At 39.5% G+C, this 5,469-nt stretch overlaps 1 non-coding gene across 1 annotated transcript; it reads left to right on the forward strand.

Moving 5' to 3' along the window:
- The first annotated feature begins 4,955 nt into the window (after positions 1–4,955).
- LOC116071813 lies at positions 4,956–5,081 on the forward strand. Its single transcript, XR_004111175.1, has one exon. It is a non-coding gene; the product is annotated as a small nucleolar RNA SNORA17 (small nucleolar RNA).
- The last annotated feature ends 388 nt before the right edge of the window (positions 5,082–5,469 follow it).

Consider the following 5,469-nt stretch of genomic DNA (forward strand, 5'->3'; position numbering starts at 1 on the left):
GAGGCATTTCCTCAACTGAAGCTCCTTTCTCTGTGATAACTCCAGCTTGTGTCAAGTTGACACAAAACTAGCCAGTACATGAACCAAATGGATTGAACAGATATCTATAGAACATTTCATCCTAAAACAAAAGACTATACCTTCTCAGTACCTCATGGTACCTTATACAAAGTTGACAATATAATCGGTCACAAAACAGACCTCCACAGATATAAGAAGATAGAAATAATCCCATGCATCCTATCAGATCACCACGGACTAAGGCTGGTCTTCAACAACAACAACAAGAAAACAAAAACAAAAAACAAAAAAAAAAAAAAAAAAAAAAAAAAAAAAAAAAAAAAAAAAAAAAAAAAAAGGAAAGCTCACATACACATGGAAGCTGAACAACGCTCTACTCAATGGTCAAGGAAGAAAGAAAGAAATTAAAGACTTTTTACAATTTAATGAAAATGAAAGCACATCGTACCAAAACTTAAGAGACAACAATGAAAGCAGGGCTAAGAGGAAAACCCATATCTCTGAGTGCCTCCAAAAAGAAACTGGCGAGAGCACACACTAGCAGCTTGACAGCACACCTGAAAGCTCTAGAACAAAAAGAAGCGAATACACCCAAGAGGAGTAGAAGGCAGGAATCAATTAAACTCAGGGCTGAAATCAACCAAGTAGAAACAAAAAGAAATATACAAGGAATCAACAAAATCAGGAGTTGGTTCTTTGAGAAATTCAACAAGATAGATAACCCCACAGCCAGACTAACCAGAGGGCACAGAGACAGTATCCAAATTAATAAAATCAGAAATGAAAAGGGAGACGTAACAACAGAAATTGAGGAAACTAAAAAAATCATGAGCTCATACTACAAAAGCCTATACTCAACAAAACTGGAAAATCTGGATGAAATGGGCAAGTTTCTTGACAGATACCAGGTGCCAAAATTAAATCAGGATCTGATAAAACATCTAAACATTCTCATAACCCTTAAAGAAATAACAGTAATCATTAAAAGTCTCTCAACCAAAAAAGGGCCCAGGACCAGATGGGTTTAGTGCAGAATTCTATCAGACCTTCAAAGAATACCTAATACCAATTCTCTTCAAACTATTCCATGATTTAGAAACAGAAGAAACACTACCCTATTTATTCTATGAAGCAATAATTATGCTCATACCTGAACCACACAGAGACCCAACAAGGAAAGAGAACTTCAGACCAATTTACCTTATGAATATTGATGCAAAAATACTCAATAAAATTCTTGCAACCTTAATCCAAGAACACATCAAAACAATCATTCATCATGACCAAGTGATACAGGGATGATACATCATGATCTCAGGGATACAGGGATTGTTCAATATAGGGAAATCCATCAACATAATTCACTATATAAATAAACTCAAAGAAAAAACCCACATGATTATCCCATTACATGCTAAAAAGCATTTGACAAAATTCAACACCCCTTCATGTTAAAAGTTTTGGATAGATCAGGAATTCAAGGCCCATACCTAAACCTAGTAAAAACAATATACAGCAAACCAGTAGCCAACATCAAACTAAATGGAGAGAAACTTGAAGCAATCCCACTAAAATCAGGGACTAGACAAGGTTGCCCATTCTCTCCCTACCTATTCAATATAGTACTCAAAGTCCTAGCCGAGCAATTAGACAAGAAAATGAGATCAAAGTGATATAAATTGGAAAAGAAGAAGTCAAAATATCACTATTTGCAGATGATATGATAGTATACATAAACGACCTAAAAAATTCCACCAGAGAACACCTACAGCTGATAAACAACTTCAGCCATGTGGCTGGATATAAAATTAATTTTAAAAAGTACCCTTCCCCTATGCAAAGGATAAACAGGCAGAGAAAGAAATTAGGGAAATGATGTTCTTCACAATAGTCACAAATAATATAAAATACCTTGGTGTGACTCTATCCAAGCAAGTGAAAGATCTGTATGACAGGAACGTCAAGTCCATGAAGAAAGAAATGGAAGAAGATCTCAGAAGGTGGAAAAATCTCACATGCTCATGGGTTGGCAGGATTAATATAGTAAAAATGGCCATCTTGCCAAAAGCAATCTACAGATTCAGTGCAGTCCCCATCAAAATTCCAACTCAATTCTTCATAGAGTTAGAAAGAGCAACTTGAAAAATCATTTGGAATAACCAAAAATCCAGGATAGTGAAAACTATTGTCAACAATAAAAGAACTTCTGGGTGAATCACCATCCCTGACCTCAAGCTGTATTACAGAGCAATAGTGATAAAAACTGCATGGTATTTGTACAGTGACAGGCAGAGTAAATCAATGGAATAAAATTGAAGACCTGGAAATGAACTCACACACCTATGGTCACTTGACCTTTGACAAAGGAGCTAAAACCATCCAGTGGAAAAAAGACAGCATTTTCAACAAATGGTGCTGGTTCAACTGGTGGTCAGCATGTAGAATAATGTAAATCGATCCATACTTATCTCCTTGTACAAAGCTCAAGTCCAAGTGAATCATGCACCTCCACATAAAACAAGATACACTGAATCTAGTAGAAGAGAAAGTGGGAGAAAATCTTGAACATATGGGCACAGGGGAAAATTTCCTGAACAATGGACAAATGAGACCTCATAAAATTGCAAAGTTTCTGTAAGGCAAAGGACACTGTCAATAGGACAAAACTGGCAACCAACAGATTGGGAAAGATCATTACCAATTCTACATCTGACAGAGGTATAATATCCAATATATACAAAGAACTCAAGAAGTTGTACTCCAGAGAATCAAACAACCCTATTAAAAATGGGGTACAGATCTAAATAAAGAATTCTCACCTGAGGAATATCAAATGCTGATAAGCACCTAAAGAAATGTTCAACATCTTTAGTCATCATGAAAATGCAAATCAAACAACCCTGAGAGTCCACCTCACATCAGTCAGAATGGTTAAGATCAAAAGCTCAAGTAACAGCAGATGCTGGTGAGGATGTGGAGAAAGAGGAACATTATTGTTGGTAGGATTGCAAGCTGGTATAACCACCCTGGAAATCAGTCTGGCGGTTCCTCAGAAAATTGTACATGGTCTTTCCTGAGAACCCAGCTATACCATGCCTGGGCATATACCCAAAAGATGCTCCAACATGTAATAAGGACACATGCTCCACTATGTTCATAGCAGCCTTATTTATAATAGTCAGAGCTGCAAAGGATCCAGATGTCCTTCAACAGAGGAATGGATACAGAAAATGTGGTACTTTTACACAATGGAGTACTACTCAGCTATTAAAAACAATGACTTCATGAAATTCTTAGGCAAATGGATGGAACTAGAAAATATTATCCTGAATAAGGGAATGGAAATACAAAACAGCACACATGGTATGCAGTCACTGAAAAGTGGATATTAGCCCAAAAGGTCGGAGTAGCCAAGATACAAGTCACAGACCACATGAAGCTCAGGAAAAGAGAAGACCTAAGTGTGGATGCTTCAGTCCTTCTTAGAAGGGGTAACAAAATACTCATTGGAGCAAATATAGAGACAAAGTGTGGAACAGAGACTGAAGGAAAGGCATACAGTCACTAAACCCAGACACTATTGTGGATGCCAAGAAGTGCATGCTCATAGAAGCCCAATATAGCTGTCCTCTGCTTGGGCAGGGAAACAGGAGTAGGTGGTTGGGTAGGGGAACACCCTCACAGAAGCAGGGGGAACGGGATTGGACAGGGGTTTCTGGCGGGGGTGAGGAGGACTGGAAACAGGGATAACATTTGAAATGTAAATAAAGAAAATATCCAATTAAAAAAAAAGAAGTGTGTTTAGTCACATGCTCTAGAAAGAGAAATACTATGTTATTATTCATATGTAGATTCTACAGTTACATCTTTTTTTATTAGATGTTTTCTTTATTTACATGTCATACAATATCTCCTTTCCCAGGTTCCCCTCCAAAAAAAAGAAAAAAAAATTAAAATAAAATAAAAAACAACAAAAACAAAAACAAGCCCCTGTTCCCTTCCCCCTCCCCCTGCTCACCACCCCACCCTCTCCTGCTTGCTGGCCCTAGTGTTCCCCTACACTGGAGCATAGAACCTTCACAGGGACAAAGGCCTCTCCTCCCATTGATGACTGACTTGGCCATCTTTAAATAGCTTTTAAGAATTCAATATGTAGAAGTAGGGAATTTTTAGAATGGTGCATGGGGGCTAGATTTCAAGTGAAGGCCATAGAATTCAGGTGATTTGAAGCAGGAAATGGGTATACCAAAAGGGGTGGGGGAGTAGGTTATCTATACACTCCTGGGGAGAAAAGTAATTAACAGCCTTACTCAGGGATGGCTTCTGTGAGCCACAATAACAACTGGCCTGGCAAATTTTGCCTGCTGGTACAATAGTGACACTGATGTAATAGGAATAACAACCACTTTCTGACTGGATTTAAAACCTGTTCCACAAGATAAAACTAATTTCCAGCATTTGTAACTGGGTCAAGAAATCATGGCTGCCTGACTTATAGAGTTTGCCTGGTTTTTACTTGAGTTTTGTTGAGTGTGCTGATTAATGTTAATTGTCCACTTGACAGAATCCAGTATCATCTAGGAGGTGGGCCTCTTGGCACGACTGTGGGGGATTGTCTTGATTACATAGTTAAGATGAGATAGTCACCCACTGTGAGTATCCCTCTTACCTGGGTTGGACTGCATAAATGGAGAAAGGAACTGAGTAGCATGATGCGTCATCACTTTTTGTGATTCTGGATACAGCTTTACAGACCCCTGCCTTCTTGACTTGCCCTTCATGATGGTCTGTATAGTTGAACTGTGAGCCAATATAAACAAATACACCCTTTCTCCCTTAAGTTGCTCTTGTCGGGAAATTTTATCACAGGAGCAGGAAAATTAAGATAAAAATTTGCACCAGCACTGGGGTCATCACTATAAAAGGCTGATCATGCTTCTTCTAGAGGTGCTGCAGATGTGGCTGCTGTGCCATGTGTGCGTTAGTAGGTGGCAGAGAGGAGATATGATATGTCTACACTCGGCATTCTGACCTGTGAAACTGAATTATTAGTAAGCTAAGGTGCCATGGCCATGCAGGGCCCTGGAGAGGGAGCTAGCCTGAGATCACCATCAGTCTGGTGCTGCACAGGCCTGTGGTGGGCAGGCCTTGTCTGTGATGACCCCTGCCTGGAGGCATAATGCATTATGGAGGGAAACATTCCTGAGATCACTCCTAAGATGACCCTAGACACTCAGAGACCCTGGGCATCACTAAGAGAAGAGAAGCAAATAAGTGGTGGAAAATGGAAGAGAAAGAGCAACAGAAGGATGAGGGCACAATGAAGAGGCAGAAGTGGACACTTGAGGGGAGTGAGGAGCAGCCCAATGTGAGTAGCTGGTGATGCCACCTGGAACCATAGCAGGGTCCTGGCCTGTATTGCTACTGGTGGCCACTGGTGTTAGCACC

Source organism: Mastomys coucha, unplaced genomic scaffold, assembly GCF_008632895.1.
Source record: "Mastomys coucha isolate ucsf_1 unplaced genomic scaffold, UCSF_Mcou_1 pScaffold22, whole genome shotgun sequence".
In the NCBI taxonomy this organism is placed as follows: domain Eukaryota; kingdom Metazoa; phylum Chordata; class Mammalia; order Rodentia; family Muridae; genus Mastomys; species Mastomys coucha.